Source organism: Xenopus tropicalis, chromosome 1, assembly GCF_000004195.4.
Source record: "Xenopus tropicalis strain Nigerian chromosome 1, UCB_Xtro_10.0, whole genome shotgun sequence".
Lineage (NCBI taxonomy): Eukaryota > Metazoa > Chordata > Amphibia > Anura > Pipidae > Xenopus > Xenopus tropicalis.
Window position 1 is genome coordinate 75,187,991 of NC_030677.2, and position 20,900 is coordinate 75,208,890.

The 20,900-nt window shown below is 38.9% G+C and overlaps 1 protein-coding gene across 2 annotated transcripts in view; it reads left to right on the forward strand.

Moving 5' to 3' along the window:
• stpg2 (sperm-tail PG-rich repeat containing 2) overlaps positions 1–20,900 on the forward strand; it is a 288,336-nt gene that overhangs the window by 103,010 nt on the left and 164,426 nt on the right. The gene's annotated exons all lie outside the window — the stretch shown is intronic.

Sequence of the window (20,900 nt, forward strand, 5' to 3'; positions counted from 1 at the left end):
GCCAGCAAAACATATAAGAAAATGCCATAGACCACCTCCTGTTAAATTTTGGTATTTTTTCCCTGCGTTTACTGGAAAGATATCTTCCAGTTAACTGGCTGCATCCGTGTGTATATATATATATATATATATATATATATTCTTCACTGAAATTTTGTTCTCTGTGATATATTTTTCAAAGCATTGAAACCTAGCAACCAACAATTTCAAATTCAGAATGAAAAATGAATATGAAAGGGTCTGAATAGAAACATTAGCAATAACACAATAAAAAATGAGAACCTCAAGGTTGATCTTGACTAGGACATGGTATAAAATTTACAGTATTTTCCTTAATTTTATATTAGTGATGCTTCCTTCTGTTTTAAAGGAGAACGAAATCTTAACTAAATAAATGTACATTATGTTTTGGGGTTCTTTACCAGCCCGAGGCAACCACAGCTCTTTAGCAAGGAAGATCTGTGCCACCGAAGATTCCCCCAGTAGCTCCCCATCTTCTTTTCTGCTGATTTATTGCACATGCTCTGTGCTATAATGTACAGGTATGGGATCTGTTTTCTGGAAACCCATTATCCAGAAAGTTCTGAATTACGGGAAGGCCATCTCCCCTAAACTCCAGCAAATAATTCCAATTTTTAAAAATGATTTCCTTTTTGTCTGTTATAATAAAACAATACCTTCTACTTGATGCCAACTAAGATACAATTAATCTTTTTTGGAAGCAAAATACTCCTATTGGGTTTATTTAATGCTTAAATAATCTTTTAGTAGACTTAAAGGAGAATGTAAGTCAAAATTTAAAAAGCATACTGCCCAATAGTCCTCCTTTTGTTTAGTAAAAACACCACACTTTTGGCTCACCTAATCAAATATTTACTCAGTCACACTTACTTCACATTTTCTAGAACAGGCAGCCATCTCTAAAATGGTATTCTCCCTTCCTTTCCCTCCTTACTTCATACTGCACATGTGTTTCATTCCCTCCCCCCTCCCCTCTGCCAGATCCGCTTCTGATTGGCTGGTGGGCATGTGTAGCTCAGAACAGGAGACAGGATCAAGTTACACACATGCTCAGAGAATAGGAAGGCTGCCGCTGGCACCTACAGGAAGGGAAGAGAGATTTCAGTGATGTCATTGTAGTCTTCACACTGCTGTAGGCTGCCAGCATTATATCTCAGAGAAGCAAGCAGGGATCTGGGAATTTAGATATGCGGTAAGTCCTTAAAAAGAATGCCTTTAGACTTACTTTTAATTTATATGTTTCATTGTCTTTTATTGTCCTTTAAGGAATGGAGATCCAAATTATGGAAAAATCCCTTATCTGGAAAACCCCAGGTCCTGAGCATTCTGAATAATGGGTCCCATACCTGTATATATATATATAGAATATAAATGTCAAAATATAAGGCTGATTAGCAAATAATACAGATTAATAGGTGCATGGCAGCTCTGAAACCAGTGCAATTGGGCAATCAGAAATTAATCATCAGCCCTGTAGCGTTAGCTTCTATGACAGAAAAACCTTACATTCTGCTTGATAATTTGTGACAACAAGAGCACATTGAGTATGTTAGTGTCACAGAAACTTCCAACAGAATCTTGTATGATCACCCCCTGTGACAATTTGAAGTACTTGATTATTACTACAAGTATGTCAATTATTATGTTAAACCTTTAGGCTGGGTGGAATGACACCCAAGGCAAACTGCCTGCGATTGCACACCCCCAGGTAGGGGGTGAGGGATGAAAACCACAGACCCCTGCTCATCAAATGCTGGCATTCAATGATTCTCATGGATCACGGATGTGCCTCTTCTGCCTACCCCTAGTTCTGGCCCTGCCACACAGCATGATACTATCGGAACTGTACATATAAGGATGGTATATTTTGGAGTTGGGGCTAGGTTACATTTGTGTCTCACATAATGCTTTAAACTTTGGCCAGAATACTTTATTTTGCTCTCATATGACCATAAAACCTTTTCCTATATCAAAACTGGACCACTCGTGCCCTTTGACAAAATGTAGATGTGCATTTACATGGTTCTTTTTAAGTAATGGCTTAATTTTGTTGCCCTTCCAATCAGGTCAGTGATATGCAAAATTCTCAATATTGTTGACCATATTGATGTTGATTTACAATGAAATACGGTGGCAGAAGCATGCATGGACTGTGATACTTAAGGGCTCATTTGCAAGTGTAGTGTGCAAAGTGCAAATTTGGGTGTGTACTTTTTCCCTACAATGCAGCTTTTTCCTCACAATTCCAGCATAATTGCAGCTGCAAAGTGGTGATTTGCCTTATGCAGTTGCATTGTTGCAACTACACTTCAACACGAATTGGCCGCAATTGCACTGCAGCAATATTATGTCTCCACCTGATTCTTCAGACACAAATTTGCTGTTTGAATTGACACAGGACACAGTGGGAACCCTTAAGCTTTATGGACCCTTAGGCACACTTCTCATTATTCATATGAGGAACTTCAGCTGCACTTGAGGATAGTAAATTATCCCTTTATTACCTTATTAGCGTACGTAACATTTTCTTTTTTTATAAAAGTTATATAAGTAATCATAGACCCTTTCATAATAAATAATAATAATATATTCTTTTGTAAAGTGTAAGAATATTATGACGGCTTTCCATGACCATTTAAAGGCATAAGGCCGAAGTGCAAGTGCTTTTATATAGTCCTTATATAGTCCTGGAACTCCAAGGTGATTTCTTATATGCTGATATTCTACAATAAGGGGTACATTATTTTGGACTTTTGTATATTATAATAGGATTTTGTACTGTATTTTCTGTTTAGGTTACTCCTTAGGCAGACATTCTGCTCTTTGTTGGAGCTGCCAAGAGCAGAGGCAACACATGCTGGGCTTCTGTCTTTCCCAATATCACTGTAGAAGCTGGCAGATAAGTGCTCAAATTAGTTGGTTTGAGTAGCCCCAGGGTAGAGGTGCTACACCTGAAATTTCTTATGACTGTGTAGCAAATGTGTTAGCAGTGTTATATAAGATTTTAGATTTTATTGTTTAGTGAATTTACAAGCCTGCAGTAGAAATTACTTTGTCTCAACAGGAGACTGTCTTTATAGAAGCATAAAGATTTTCTGTAACATGATAAAAGGCAAGATACTTGAAAATGGCTTTGGTTATATTCATAGCCTTTTGTAAATGATCTGCATTCTTATGGTATCAGAAAATAATTTGTAAACATTTCAAAGCCTGTATGAGGTTGCACTTCTAATTTAAAATAAAAATGTATTGAAGGCCAACACAGAAATCCCTTAATGCAACTCTGTATGCACAGAATGAAACATAGGAACTAAGCAATTCTTTTTGCTGACTTTTTGCATTGGACATTTGTATCATCCATACTTTTCATAATAATAAATTAGACACACAGTTCCCAACACTGTAAACTCCAAGCTTATAAGGGCAATAACTGCTGCTTCTTTCAATTAGCAATTACATACCTCCCAACATTTGAAAAATGTAAAGAGGGACAACACCCACACCCATTTTTGTGACCACGCCCCCTAAATACCACTCCCATTTTACAAAATTTGCCAGGTTATTTAAAGTTGGAACACAATTTTGGGAGTTTTGGGGTCTTGTTTTAAGTGTTATCACAGTTTTGCTAAAAAGGTGAAATTGCCCTTTAAGCTGCAAGTTTCAGTTTCCCCAAGAGACCCGTTTAGCTTATTAGTTACAATTGTATGTAAGTACAGGTGTGTCCAAAAGCTACTTATTTAATTAAGTTTGAGAAACATTGTATCTTTTTTAGCAGTCAGTGCAGGAGATCAAAGGGAATTAAGGGACTTTTCAGTAAGAATCTTTCCATCCTCCTGTCCCAGAGCATCCCATTTGATGCCACTCACTGCTTCCTCCTTTATGAAATATTTGTGGCATCCTGAGACATGAAGATTAACTATAAAGATATTTGGTGTCCATGTGCCTCTTGGCATACACAGATGTTATTAGTATTTTTTATGATCTGTTAGTGCCTACCTTTTCCTACCTTTTCTGGCATTCCCATTTGTTTTTTAGCTTCCCTGATAATGAGCGATTTTTTTTGGCAGGCATGGATTTGCAGCGAATTTCCGCACTTTGGCGTTGGCGAATTGTTTTGCCAAACTGCTGTGAAAATTGGCTGCAGAAAAAAGGGCGCTGTTGCGTCAACAAAAAGCTGCGGTGGCATAAAAAAAAATAGCGCGGGCGGCAAGTAACCAACCAACAAGAGGAAGATGTGACAACAGCAGTGCTAATGGTTATGGTACAAGAGGAGACTGGAGGAACTCTTCTTTACACAGGCAAAAAATCTCATGAAAATACCTCTCCCTTCTTACACATTTTTCAGCAATTATTTTGGATTGCAACAAGTAAGGTTTTTTTATATGCTGCGATGTCAATGTTAGTGAAGGGAGTGGTATTTTCAGAAGATCTGTCGCTCGCATGTAACAAATCTCATCAGCCAATATCCCTAAGACAAGAAACTCAAACTGCTCTCACTGAAATGCTCTTATTCCTTCGACAGCACAATATTGCCAGATGATAAAAAATGTAGACTTATACTGCCTCGCCACTGCTGCCTTGCTATGTACAAAAGCAACCAAGTGCAAATTTCTGCTCACTTTCTCTTATTGTTTTTGCTGTTCTCTGATTTCTACTTCCTGATGTCCTGCTTTCTTCCACTATTTCTTTTCTTCTTTCAGAATTTCAGCTCTTATGTATTTCTCCTATCTATTTCACCCACACTCTCACCTCTACCAGTGCATCACCCACCTTTCCTCACTTCTTTGGTTTTCTCTGCATATTTGTCTTTTGTTTGTTTGTTTTTCCCAGGCTCTTCACTGTTCCATTCATATTATTCTGCCCAACACTTTTTCTTACCTCTGCCTTGTTTTTTCCATTCTGTTCTCTGTTGGGGGCAGGCTGGGCCAATCTGGGTTGGGGGTAGGCTGGCCAATCAGTGCTGGGGCTGGCTGGGCCATTTGGTTTGGGCTGGGCCAATCAGTACAAAACTGGACAATTCTTGTGCCTTTTGACAAACTGTAGATGTGGTTCTTTTTGAGCAATGGCTTAGTTTTCCTATTAGACCAGTGGTATGCAGAATTCAGAATTCTCAGTATTGCTAAACATATCGATGACCACTCTAATGAAAATGGTTTATTTTGAAGCAGAGTTTTACATGTGAGCTGTTTATGTTATATATTTTTATAGAGACCTATATTGTTCATGATAGAGAGTTCCTTTAAATAAAAAGAAACAATTTACTTTTCTCTTAACTGTAACTAAAACAAAGTGTGAAATGTAATAGAATGAATATTATGGGAATTATCTGTGACATTGCTATATGCAACAGTTGATAACAATACTTTGAACTGGCCTAAAGCTGAGCATAGCTTTACAAGTTAATCGTATTTATACTTTTTCAGAAGAATCCGAAATTACATTTTATTTCTACTTCTATGAGCTCATTTTAATTGTTTTTACATTTTTCTGAAGAAACAATTTTTCATCTCTAAAGGTCGTGCAGATTGTCCTCGTTGGCATGGCTGGTAATTCTTCTGTCCTGTTTTAATGGACATGAATTACAGGTAACAAGACTTTGGGACTGTTTGGGAAAATAAAGTCACAGGTACACATCTCTTGTGGATTACATGCCCATGGTTTAAGCAAATGAATACAGAAGACTTTAAATATGGCTTTAGAAGGATTTAAAAGAACTGTTATGAATGGGGCTTTCAATTCTATGATTTGTTTGTTGTAATACTATACAGCCTGGATTGGCAATCTGTGGATTCTGGCAAATGCCAAAGGGGCTGCTCTAAGATGCCACTGACAGTTATTGAAATGCTAGGCCCTATTTTATTTCACAGTCCAGACTTGATACTAGAGTGTCATATAACTTTAGCGATACCTGGGTGCCAGAGCTAGGGTAACTGTCGGCACTCACATGATTTCAGTGTACAAATCAGTGTTTAAATACATACATTAGCCCCAAAAGTTGTTTACTCTGCAGTTGCCTAGCAACACTTTTGGCGCCAATGTATGTATTTAAACACTTCTTTGTACACCCTCTTGCTTCCCTGACGAAGGTTCCAGTAGGGAACTGAAACGTAGGACTAATAAATCTCACCTTCTTGCATCTATTTATGATTTGTTGTCCTTAAAATGGTTGCTGAAATCCTATGAGTGCTGACACTCTCTAATGCTCTCTCTCTCTATATATATACATACACACATAAAGGATTTGGTGGACTACAGTGTGCGTAACCGATTACTTGTGTATACTAGAAGAATGAAACACAATTTGCACCAGCATTCTATTATGCTAAATAAGAATGTTTTTAAGTAGAAAGCAGTACCTGTTAGGAATATGCGTATGTAGCAGATCTTAGTGCACCATATTAGCCAGTCATTTAATGTAGATGCGATTAGCCTTAGCAACCTTTATCCTTGACATTTAAACATATCACATGTTACAGAATCCACATATTTCATTGAGAATTTGACTCATGATAGCAGTAAATCGAGGCCTACTTGCTATTTTGTGAGCATGGGAAATTGTTGTTAAGGCAATGAAATATCAGAAGCAGTTTTTATAATGCTGTTTGAGTTTCTGTATTAGAAAAAATGCTTTTGAGTTTCAACGACAACTGTACAAGCAAAGAACAGCCAGTCAATTTAATCTAAGGCAGGCAGGATTCTCACTATAGGATATACTCTTGAGCTTGGAAGACATTGTATTAATAAATATTAGAGATGTAGCGAACCTCACAAAAAAAGTTCGCGAACCCGTTCGCGAACTTCTGCCAAAAAGTGCGAACTTTTGCGAACTTTGCGAACCCCATAGACTTCAATGGGAAGGCGAACTTTAAAACCTAGAAAAACCATTTCTGGCCAGAAAACTGATTTTTAAAGTTGTTTAAAGGGTGCCACGACCTGGACAGTGGCATGCAGGAGTGGGATCAAGGGCAAAAATTTCTCTGAAAAATGCATTCTTGACACAGCGTTGCGTTTTGTGCTGTAAAGGGCAGAAATCACACTACATTTCTAAACTTGTGTAATAAACTGCTTTTACAAGGACTATTGGGTTACAGCAGATGAGATCAGCAGGACAGCTGCCCACAGCAGCTACATACAGAGCAGTAGAAAGTAGATTACTAGTCAGCAAAGCTACCTAAACTGTCCCTCAAACCCCTGCACAGCTCTCTCCCTATGCTAACTCAACAAGCACACACAGGCAGAATGTAAAATGGCTGCTGGGCTTTGGTTTATATATGGAAGGGAGTGGTCCGGGGGTGGTCCAGGAGGGAGAGCTGCCTGATTGGCTGCCATGTATATGGTGGCTCTGGGGTGAGAGGTCAAAATTTGGCTCCAGCTAAGGCGAACCCAAAATTGCGAACTTCGCTAAAAGTTCGCGAACTTGCGAACACCCGATTTTCGTGCGAATTAGTTCTCCGGCGAACAGTTCGCTACATCTCTAATAAATATTGCTTTAATAGCTCATACTATAATCCCTGGCATTAGTTTACCTTTGTTAACATTGTCTTGGTTAGAAACCTTTGCTTGGAGCATCACTACTACAATTTGCAACCGACCTTCATTTTTTATTATTTGTAGTTTCTTAGTTATTTCACTTTTGTTCAGCAGATCTCCAATTTGGAGTTTCAAAACCTATCTGTATGCTAGGGTGCAAATTACCTTAGCAACCAGAGAGCGGTTTAAATAAGAGAGTGATATATGAATTGGAGAGGACCTGAATAGAAAAATAAGTTATAAAATGTAACAACAACAAAGCTAGTTTTTTTGACTGCTGGGGTCACTGACCCCTACTTAAAAGCTGCAATGAGTTAAAAGAAGAAAGCACATAATTCAAAAATTATAAAAAAAAAAAATAATAAAGGCCAAATGAAAAGTTGCTTAGCATTGGTAATTATATAACATACTAAAAGTTAACTTAAAGATGAACCACCACTTTAATATTGGGTACTACAATGGTGTGCAGTGCTTCTTTTTGGGAACTCCAAACATTTCCTGTTGGGAATGATAGAAGCTGTATCAAGATGGCCACTTCTTCTGTATAAACTTATAGGAAAAAGGAAAGTTGTACTCAATGATAAACAATGAAGCAATGAAGCAATGAAAGTGTGTAACATAATTTAGACACACTAGTATAGATTTTCTGCTTTCGCCCTTATGAAAAAGATCAAAGGGAAATTGAGACATGAAAATGGGCAGTAAGTAGCTTTAAGCACAGAATGCCATGATATGCAATAATGTATTGATATGTATGAGTTCAGAAATCAGTTTTATTCACTCTGAGATATGTGGTCATACCTTCATTGCTCCCATGCCCTAAATAGATATACAAATATATTTAGTGGTGAACTCTCACAGCTTTCCTTTTTGCCATTAATATTTATACATTTTTGTAAACCCACCACATCTCTTGTTGTTTTCTCTGGAAAAGAGGCGCTTGCGAGGGGACATGATTACTCTGTACAAGTACATTAGAGGGGATTATAGGCAGTTGGGGGATGTTCTTTTTTCCCATAAAAACAATCAGCGCACCAGAGGTCACCCCTTTAGATTAGAGGAACAGAGCTTCCATTTGAAGCAGCGTAGGTGGTTTTTCACGGTGAGGGCAGTGAGGTTATGGAATGCCCTTCCTAGTGATGTGGTAATGGCAGATTCTGTTAATGCCTTTAAGAGGGGCCTGGATGAGTTCTTGATCAATCAGAATATCCAAGGCTATTGTGATACTAATATCTACAGTTAGTACTAGTGGTTGTATATATAGTGTATGTATGTGAGTGTATAGATTGGTAGGTGTGGGTTAAGTGTGCTGGGTTTACTTGGATGGGTTGAACTTGATGGACACTGGTCTTTTTTCAACCCTATGTAACTATGTAACTATGTAACTATGTAACTATCTGGTGCCTTGGTCTTTTAGCTGCATTAAATGACATTACCAATGCAGAATGTCATAAGAAATCCCCCAGTGTGAATTAAGATTTCTTTGTGAGCTATTAATACATGCAGGTAAAAAGAAACTACATTTAACTGCAGTTCAATAATGGTTTTATTGCTATATTCAAGGTTTAATAACTTCTGTGGGCTCATAAAATAATGTTTTTCTTGTCAGTAGGAGTGTTATTTCCCCTGAAACATTGTCAGCTATGATTCTTGTATAAAACTATTATTTTCCAAAAGGAATATAAGCCTTTCTTGCTTTTTCCTCTGAAATAGATCTTTTAACTTTTTCATTGTGTTAGCTTTGCCTAAACTTTACATTCTGTCTACTGAGAGATTTTTTCGCATGCTTTTGGAACTTTTTTCATGTTTTATATATTTGCTGGCTGCTTTATCTTTTGCAGTCTGTCTTGTTTTTTATCTCTTAATTAATAGGCATCACTTTTTACTGCACATTTCATGTTAATGCACTACAAGGCTACAGTCATAAAACATTGAGTTTAAAGATGTTTTGGAGATTTGTGTGGCCTCCAGCCTTCCTTTCCAAAATCCATTTACCTTTAATCTACTGCTTGTGTATTAAAAAGTACTGTGTGTTAGTTCTCTGCTTAAAATCTTTAGTGTTAAACCATGATCCTTTCTCATTATAACTTCTAAAATAGATCCTTCCTCTGGCAGCAGTGCTTAGTCAGATTTCTAATGTATGCACAAAACCTGACTTATTCTGACCTTTACCACTTTTAAACAAGAAGAAAAGGTAAAATCAATGGGGGTGTACCAACATTCTTTTTTACACATCACACTGATTTTAGTCACTTACCTGCTGGCCTGGGTTGGTATTCTTCTTTTAAAAAAAAATTACTGTTCAGGGGTAAGCAATCTCAGTCCTCCTCCGCACCATAATGCTTTTCCTAAATCTAACCCTAAAACTGCACAAGGGTAGGAGTTTCTAGGTAACAGGGTGCAAAATTATTATGCCCAAACTTACCCCTTTTATTTTCTCAGTTTGAGTCAGGGAAGAAACCAGCCAAAAAGGGTGCATACCAATCCTTGGCAGTGCTCCAACTGTAGCAATCACTTCTTGGCACAATCCGTGCCAGGCCAATCGCTAATGTTCTGACTGTTTAATAAAGGATTATTTTTATATGAATTAGTGTTAGGGTGGCTAATGCAAGATGGCCGACAGGGGATGGAGTACAAATCATAAGGGAGGGCTGATCCTGGATGGTGGAAGCATGACTGTAGAGGTAGGGCTATAGAGCCCTAAGAAGTGATCCAGATTACATAGAGTGAGTAGAATAATGTTTGCTTAAAGTTCACATACTATTAACTGTAAGTTGACACAGTGACAGGTACATTTGGAATAATGCAATTACTGGAGGAAGTCCTAATACTGTATGCACACAATATTATACAGTGTTCACAATTTCAAGGTAAGCTCCTCATGAAATATTTCTCCATTATCCTTACCACAAAATCAAATTAGAGATTTTACTATAAACCCAGCATTAAAATTGTAATGTACACAAAAAAATAAAAACAATCTCAATATTACTTGAACTCTATATCCCTTTCTCTGTACTAAACGCTCCTTTAATAATATAAACACGTAAAAATAATTTTTAAACATAAATTAAGGATGATATAGTATAACTTGGTTTAGTTCTTAAGCTTTAATTACCAACTTCTCTATTTCTACCTTAGTATTATGTCTCTGAATTTTTAGTTTTAGTAAATTATCAACAGCAGGATTGTTAGAGCTTCCATTCTGATATAATGATGACCAGATGCTCAGAAACTGAGACTTCTGCAGGCGTGAAATGGTTGAGTGGGTTAACTATGCCTATGACAGCAGACTGGTGTAGATATTTAACATTGCAGCTACTTATTTATTGCCAAAGAAACCAATGGCAAACAGATGGTTCTGGTTGCAAGAGTTTATGTGGTTTATGCTGATTTTGGAAAAGTAAATAGTACCATTTTTTTTCAGTACAGTGGAGTTAGAGTAGATTCATTTGTCATAATTGCCTGATGAATAAAAATGGGAGAATTGCTGAGAAGGCCTCTTCTTCTTTCCAAAACTTTTTAACATCAATATACTGTATATTACCTACAGTAAAGGAAAACCTGGGACAAACAGACATACCCATTATGGTCCAATAGGATTTAAATAGTATAAGGCATAATACAGTTAAAGGACCCATTATCCAGAATGCTCGGGACCAAGGGTATTCCGGATAAGGGGTCTTTCTGTAATTTGGATCTTCATACCTTAAGGGGCACATTTACTAACCCACAAACGGGCCGAATGCGTCCGATTGCGTTTTTTTCATAATGATCGGTATTTTGCGATTTTTTCGGAAATTATCGCGACTTCTTCGTTACCAATACGATTTTTGCGAAAAAACGCGAGTTTTTCGTAGCCCATCCGAAAGTTGCGCAAAGTCGCGATTTTTCCGTAGCGTTAAAACTTGCGCGAAACGTCGTGCCTTTTAAAATATCGCAAAAAATACGAAAAAGTCACAAAATGTTCGTTTTCCAATCGGATTTTTCCAATTTGGATTCGAAATTCGTGTCTTAGTAAATGTGCCCCTTAGTCTACTAAAAAAATCAATAAAACATGAATTAAACCCAATAGGATTGTTTTGCATCCAGAAAGGATTAATTATATCTTAGTTGGGATCAAATACAAAGCACTGTTTTATTTTTAAGAGAAAAAGGAAATCAATTTTTAAAATCTGAATTATTTGATTAAAATGGAGTCTATTGGAGACAGGCTTTCCATAATTTGGAGCTTTATGGATATTGAGTTTCCGGATAATGGATCCCATACCTGTACACCCCCTTACATTACTTATAGGTCTATTAGACACCTAGCAAGGTGGTCTTTTAACATAGGCAGGTGCTTGTGCATAGAAGGACAAGATGATTTTCAATTAGGATCATGTTATTCCTCTAAACCAATAAAATGGCATTTTTGACAAAATAAACCCAATATCTGACCTGTAAGAATGTGACATGATTACCTGGGTTTAAATAACAGGAGCCTACTTAGTAATATTGCATAATGTAATACATTAAGACAAATTACCAACTCTTTTTATATCCTGGATTTTCCACTTGTTCCTGATAAACTGATAAACTTCAAGGATCATATGAAAGGTTAAGTATCATAAAACCAGTTTGAAAAGTGAAGGTTGTATTTCCTCTAGCCAGTCTGGCTAAATACTTTTTTCAGGTGGATTCCTTGGCACAAGTCAATTTTAGAGGCAGTGCAACCCCAGCTCATCCCTTAATCAGTGATCTCCACGATACCAATTACCTATTACTGCCTATTACTGCCATTATTACATCTCAGAAGGCTTTAGTACTATAGACACCAAATGGCTGTCAGAAGAAAATAAGAAAACTTCTGACTCCCACTTATCTTTAATTAGAGTTATGGTAATTCTGCTCCCACATATTTGCTGAAAAATAGAGTTATAAGAGGGACACTATAGCCCCTTTCAAGCTGATTCAATCTGAACATAATGTTCCTACAATAAGAATATTCAAAACACTCCTACTATAAAAATATTGTGTTCTTTCCAAAAGCATAATGATTATACTCATATTCTAGAAAAAAAACAGAGAAAACCAAGGAAAAAAAAGATTATTTATTGCCATTTCATACATTCCATAACTTTTCACAAACTGGCACCCTGTAAGACACCTTTAACCTGGACAGCCCCCAACTGAACAACTGAATGCGCTATGTTACCACCTATATCAAATGACTGAAAAACATAATTTTATTTATAAAATGAACTTGGGTGTCGGATACATTTAAAATCCATAGCCAAAGCAGACTTTTCTAGATATAATGTAAAAATCCATATGGCACCAGTTCCATTACCTATCACCTATATTGATTCCCTGCCATATTTCCCATGGGTTGCCTATCATTTTTAATAGCTTACCTATAAATACTTTACTGTACAGGTCACTTACTGCCTTACAACAAGGGCTACTTTATGGTTCTGGTGGACCCAGGGTAAGATCCACGTAGTGGGTACACCTGCATTCCTCCAAAATTATGTTGCAATACTGCAGCCACTTCTGTGCAGCGCCAGTCATCTCTTTGTCCATTGACTTATTTATTACCATTTCTAAACCAGGTGGGTAAACATGATCGTATTTCATAAAAAAATAGAACTTTGAAGAAACACAAAACTTTTTTTCCAGAATTACTTCTGTTACATTCAAATAAGATGGGTTTTACTCATTGCTTGCATTCTGTGCTGTTTAGAAACCTTTTAATACATTGACAGACTCCCGCTAAGATTAAAACTGGTATCAAACTGTGATCAGCACCTACCCTAGTAGTGGTAGGATTGAGTACGAAAGCATAAGCTTATAGTCTTTATACAAAAGGTGGGCCTATTTAAATAATAGCACTTATTTTTAGTGTGGTAGAAATGGTGAGGAAAGCATTAATCAAACAGTGTTTTAAGGAATAGGCTATTGTAAGCATTAGGAAGGCCAGTCATCTGGGGGCCGATATATTTTGTAAACATTAGTGCTAAATTGCACAAGTGCCATTGCCACTAGCGACCAATAAGTACTATGCTTTCATTTTCTGACATGTAGTAGACATTTAAAGGAGAACTAAAGCTTAACTAAGGCTGTTGTATGTTATGTTTTGGGCTTCTCTACCAGCCCAAGGCAACCACAGCCCTTGAAGATCTGTGCCTCTGAAGATGCTGCCCATTCACCTCTTAAATGCTCCTGATGATGACTGAAAGGGCAAAATGTGCATTGGGATAATCAACATGGGACTCATGGACTCTTGGTTTACTGACTAATGATGTTGGTGAGATTCTATTGAGGTTCTAAGTCCTGTCTGACAACTTTGTATGCCTATGTATTGTATAAATGTGGGGACAACTTATTTGTGGGTATTGTCAGGCCTAGATTTGTGGTGAGGCCACAAAGGCCGGGCCTAGAGCGGCAAAAATGTTGAAATTTACCTCAAATATGGAGTAATGGTGACTTCTCCCCTCTGCTCCGTATGGAAGTTTAAATGCTTGCATGTGCACTCGCGGCAGCAAAGTTTGGGGGGGTGGATTGTTCGCGTATGTGCGCCCGCGAGGTGGGGGGTGGATGACTGGGGGAGGCCTAGGGGCGCCCCGGAAATGAAATCTGGCGCTGGGTATTGTAATTACTGTTATATCTGATTTAACATACTTTTATGTATTTTATTAGGAGTTTTTTGCTACATTATTTGATAAAGGCTTTTTTTGGAATTTATTTAGCCTTGTGCTGTGTGCAGCTCCTTTAATTCAGGGAATTCTTTTGTCTTTTCTTTGCATTTTTAGTTTATTTCCCCTGGGAAGCTCCTGCCCTATTTGGGCAAAACGTGGCACAAGGTTTAAATGTTTTTGAGTGCATCAGGGTTGATGTTTGTATGCCTCTGAAGATGCCCCAGTAGCTTTTCTACTGATTAACTGAACATGCATAATTATTCAGCCTCACATTACATGGTAAATCTGAAACCAGTGCAATTTCCATCAGAATTTAATAATCATCCCTGTAGCTTGATAATTTGCGACAACCCCTAAGCTCAGCTTCTCAGCAGCTGCTCAGACCACACTAAGCATGTACACTGTCCCGGACAATTCTAACAGAATCCAAGATGGGAACCTCCTATGACAACTGTAAACACTTACTATATATCATTACTACTATGTAGATGCTGAAACTTTAGGCTAGTGCAGTCAGTACAGTATATAAAAGATAGCATTTCTAGCCATATTCATTTTTAGGGTTTACTTCTCCTTTCAAGGCAATTCAGATTGGTTGGCAACTGCACTTGCAAAATTTTACATTTATGTTCATTTATCTGCCCTGTGGTCTTCTTGCACTCTCTACAAAGTAACACGAAGCATAGTTTTAACGAATCATTGTAATGGCCAGACAAACAGGGAAAGGTTTTTTTTACTTTGGCAGACTAAAATGTTCTGTCAGTTTTAGACATTACTGGATCACAACTGACAGCACATAACTATAAATTCCATCTTTCAAACTACAGCCTTGAAAACATCATGATATTTTGCTAAGCAGGAAGTGGCACATCTCTAGACAATTCAGGCTGACAGCTTGTTATTCATAACCACAACTGAAAATGCTTTATAGAGCAACATTTATTAAATAAGTAATGGGGTTTAAAATTTGTTTGTACTCCTAATAACATAGGGGTGATTTTGTACCTTTATATAGCTGTATGACCTTCATATATTTTGAAAGCTTGATGAGGGTTGACTGGGCAAATGCAACTGATTTTCGCTGACTTCCATTGTTGGTGGGGGAATTGGCAGACGTATATATTGTGGTTTGTCAGAATAGCTAGTGTACCTAAATAAATAATGTGAATGCAGTAAAACTATAAAATATTGTTAGTTGGATACATTAGATTTTAAAGTAAAGAAAGTTTCTGCCTGTATCCGGAGTTCTTGGGCTACATTGCTAAAGTTTGTTGGTAAAATCTTTAAATCATATTTACTCTTTTTGTTACAAAAAAGGGATTCTGTCAGTATCCTCCTCCATTCACTGCAGTCACCAGTCTGGTGTTGGGTGTGAATTTGGTCACACAACCATATTCCTGAATACTGTATTTATTGCAAATCCATCCTATTAGAGCTTTGTGCCTCCCTTAAGTCAGTGTGTAGGCAGAGTATATAGTGAAGCCATTAGACAATAAAATGTTTCATGAGTTTAGGGCTCAAGATGTAGGTCTGGGTGCAGACAAAGGAGGGTGTGTCTGTGTTTTGGATGATACTGCAACCACTGCTAGAAGAGGCGCTTAAGAGGTGACATGATAACTATGTATAAATATATAAAGGGATCATATAATAACCTTTCTAATGTTTTATTTACCAGTAGGTCCTTCCAACGGACACGAGGGCATCCACTCCGTTTAGAAGAAGGGAGGTTCCATTTAAATATTCGGAAAGGATTTTTTACTGTGAGATATGTGAAGTTGTGGAATTCCCTCCCAGAATCAGTCGTGCTGGCTGATACATTATATAGCTTTAAGAAGGAGCTGGATGGATTCTTAGCAAGTGAGGGAATACAGGGTTATGGGAGATAGCTCTCAGTACAAGTGAGGGAATACAGGGGTATGGGAGATAGCTCTCAGTACAAGTGAGGGAATACAGGGTTATGGGAGATAGCTCTTAGTACAAGTGAGGGAATACAGGGTTATGGGAGATAGCTCTTAGTACAAGTTGATCCAGGGACTGGTCCGATTGCCATCTTGGAGTCAGGAAGGAATTTTTTCCCCTCTGCGGCAAATTAGAGAGGCTTCAGGTGGGGTTTTTTGCCTTCCTCTGGATCAACTAGTAGTTAGACAGGTTATATATAGGCATTATGGTTGAATGTGATGGACGTATGTCTTTTTTCAACCCAACTTACTATGTTACTATGCTATGTTACCAAGAAACAAATGTCAGGAACATATAATATATATTTTTTTCTTTTTATATTTTCTTAAATATATTATTTTTTCTTAAGTATATATTATTACCACAATCACTGCAGGTATTGAATCAATTATCCAGAAAGCTCCAAATTACGGGAAGGCCATTTCCCATAGACTCCAAATAATTTACATTTTTTTGATTAATTTCCTTTTACCAGTAGAATTTGCACAAATACTGTTTTTTTTTCTTGAAGATAGTTGTGTTATTAGTTGTTTGTTCCCAGGGCCGGAACTAGGGGTAGGCAAAAGAGACACATGGCTAGGGCGCAATGCTGGAGGGGTGCTAGGCACATACCTCATTTCTCCCTTCCCCTAGTCCAAGGGGTCCAGAACCAGTGATGCTCCCAGTCCTGCCCACATCATCATGCTCCTCTGCTCTCTTCCGCCACATGTTCTCCTCTCCTCCCTTATCCCGTTGTCAACACTGTGTGTGTGCATGCACGCTTGTGCTAGGGAGTGGGGATGGAGCAAGGTGGCTGGCTGTGTTGCCTAGGGCACCCGACTGGCCTGACCTGGCACTGTTTATTCCCTCTATGTATTTACTGCATGAGCTGTACAGCTTTTTTCTTAGGATAGGTATTTTTACTTGTAATGAACAACTGTAGGTAAACTCACTGGAATTTTGCCATCACTCCCAAAGTTATACAGCTCCTAAGAATCAATTTTGTTTCCCCATATAAAACTAAAACAGAGGTAATTGATTTAGTTTCCACATGAATAGAAAGCATATTAATCTTTAAAACTGGTATTGCATTAGATTCTGCATCAGTATTTCAGGTGACTATTGCTTTCCTATACCTGTGCTGCCTTTCTGTATTTTGCAGGTTCTTTGCTTTGTTTGCTCTGGAAGTCGCTTGCATTCTTCCAAGATGAGGGTGGTAATGTTGAATACAATTGGCACTCACCCATGGGACTATGAAAAACATGATGGTTTGCACCTGTTTTTTGCAGTTTGCACCATGCCTTATGCACAATGAATAACCTGTATTGTATCCCTTGTTAAAATAATTTTTGAAAATGAACTCAAGTTAAATTTATGCTTTGTGAACATCATGATTCAATTTTATACTTTGAAGCACTGATGACAAAATGTATTTGGAAGTCATTGCCTGTGTAAAATTTGTTCTCAAAATCCAAGACTCAAGACCCAATATTTTTTACAGGGTTAGAGCTTTGACTCCTACTCTACAAAAAAATAAACATCTTTGATATGCAGAATATGTATGCCAGCATAATAACAAAGTGCAAAACAACAGTCATCTGGATCTGTACTGAAACACATGCCAGTTTCTCTGCAAAAAATCTACGGCAGCATTTTTAGCTGAAAGGAGTTGGCACGAGCCTCGAGCACCCAGCTGCTTTGGTTCCACATGTCTTGCTGTTTAGAAAGTCAATTTATTTTTGTGCAGAACTTATGTTTCTATATGAATACAGTCTAGATTATCATAAATTGAGTCATAGTAATTAATTAAACTCAGCAGTCAACTACCAGTAATTGCCCTCTACACAAATTATCTTGCCTGAGTTACTGTACAGTAGTCATAGTGGTCCCGACTGATTAAAAGATATAGATAATTGGCATGCACTTTCACTTAATTAGGAAGAATAGTCATACAAATAAGTTTAAGTAATTTAAAATTGCATCATATTGGTTGTATAGCATACTTTAGTTCAGATCTTGTACGGGGACTGTAACCTATTATTTTGATACTGAAATCAAGCACAAAGCTATGCACATGGTGTTTGTCAGATGTATCTATAAATGAACGCTCAACTAAGTTGAGCACTTAATCATAGACCATCCTATGATTAAGTGCTTTAACGCACGAAACGCGTTAGGCACCTTGCTTTTTAAAATGAAGAAATAAAGACCGGGTTTTAGCAGACTCTCTTCGTCAGGTGTGTTTGATGCTTCTTTCAAAATTGGTGTTTGTCAGATGTAGTTTTACTAAGAAAAATTGCATTTGAATTTTACCTTGGACTTACCAAGGATGCTGGAAAATACAAAATGCTACTGTTATGTGTTTCCTGAACTGATTTATAATCTGTTGCATTAACTGTTCCTTTTTAACTAATGTTTAAAGACTGACTTCATAGAGCAAATGGCCTACAGGGTAGGTTAAGCTAGGAAAAACAAATATGTTCGCTTTATTTTAGGAAATGTGAAGTAAGACTCCCAATATCTTCAGCTTAAATTAAATTTACCCAGCCATCCTATGCAGGATCTGTGATAACTAAATGAAAAGCTCACTAAAGCTGGCCATACATGTTCAGATTTTAGACTTCTTCTGATGAACATTCCGATATCGATTGTTTGTTTAAATGCAACAATCTAAAACTAACATTCCGATTCAAAATTGTAGGATAAAGCTCTAAAATTAACAAATCAGAGAATGTTCTGAACATAAAATAATTGGCAGACACCATTCGTACAAAAGTGGCATCCCAGAAATGCATTGTAGATCCCCTAAGGATATTATCAGGTACACAATACATGCACAGATTTTATCCTTGAAATTTTCAAACCTGTCTGAACGACTAAATGACCAATGTCTGGCTGCTTTGATGGCTTTGTGTAAGCTTCAAATGGTATCAATATTAAAATGAACTGCCCCCCTGCATGGTTCACACCTCAGATTCAGGCTGCAATCCCCCTGTATTGTTTAAACATGTAACCCTCTGTATTGTTCACACCTTTTAATCCCTTTATTGTTCACCCCCTGCCCTGTTCACACATTAGACTCAGGCTGAAGCACCCACATTGTTCCCCTCTTCACACCTGTAGGAGCAGGTGAACAAACCATTGCCAGGTTCACCTCCCACACGCAACATAGGACAGGCAGAGTTTTGCATATACAGGCAGCATGGGGCAGGCAGAGTACTGGCTGTGTGCATGCCATAATCTGCTTGCCCTATGCTGCCTGTATGGGCCATATTCTGCCTGCCCTACCCTGCCTGTATGTGCCATACTCTGCCTGCCCTACCCTGCCTGTGTGTGCCATATTCTGCCTGCCCTATGCTGCCTGTATGTGCTATACTCTGCCTGCCCTATGCTGCCTGTGTGTGCCATACTCTGTCTGCCCTATGCTGCCTGTGTGTGCCATACTATGCCTGCCCTACCCTGCCTGTATGTGCCATTCTATGCCCACCCTGCCTGTATGTGCCATACTCTGCCTGCACTATGCTGCCTGTGTGCCATACTCTGCCTGCCCTACGCTGCCTGTATGTGCCATACTATGCCTGCCCTATGCTGCCTGTGTGCCATACTCTGCCTGCCCTATGCTTCCTGCATGTGTCATACTCTGCCTGCCCTACCCTGCCTGTATGTGCTATACTATGCCTGCCCTATGCTGCCTTTGTGTGCCATACTATGCCTGTCCTATGCTGCATGTGTGTGCCATACTCTGCCTGCCCTATGCTGCCTGTGTGTGCCATACTCTGCCTGCCCTATGCTGCCTGTGTGTGCCATACTCTGCCTGCCCTATGCCTGCCTGTGTGCCATACTCTACCTGCCCTATGCTGCCTGTGTGTGCCATACTTTGCCTGCCCTACCCTGCCTGTATGTGCCATACTCTGCCTGCCCTATGCTGCCTGTGTGTGCAATACTATGCCTGTCCTACCCTGCCTGTATGTGCCATTCTATGCCTGCCCTATGCTGCCTGTGTGTGCCATACTTTACCTTCCCTATGCTGCCTGTGTGTGCTATACTTTGCCTGCCCTACCCTGCATGTATGTGCCATACTCTGCCTGCACTATGCTGCCTGTGTGCCATACTCTGCCTGCCCTACCCTGCCTGTATGTGCCATACTCTGCCTGTTATATGCTGCCTGTGTGCCATACTCTACCTGCCCTATGCTGCCTGTGTGCCATACTCTGCCTGCCCTATGCAGCCTGTGTGCCATACTATGCCTGCCCTATGCTGCCTGTGTGTGCCATACTATGCCTGCCCTACCCTGCCTGTGTGTGCCATACTCTGCCTGCCCTATGCTGCCTGTGTGTGCAATACTATGCCTGCCCTACCCTGCCTGTATGTGCCATTCTGTGCCTGCCCTATGCTACCTGTGTGTGCCATACTTTACCTGCCCTATGCTGCCTGTGTGTACCATACTTTGCCTGCCCTACCCTGCCTGTATGTGCCATACGCTGCCTGCACTATGCTGCCTGTGTGCCATACTCTGCCTGCCCTACCCTGCCTGTATGTGCCATACTCGGCCTGTTCTATGCTGCCTGTATGCCATACTCTGCCTGCCCTATGCTGCCTGTGTGCCATACTCTGCCTGCCCTATGCTGCCTGTATGTCCCATACTATGCCTGCCCTATGCTGCCTGTGTGCCATACTCTGCCTGCCCTATGCTGCCTTTATGTCCCATACTATGCCTGCCCTATGCTGCCT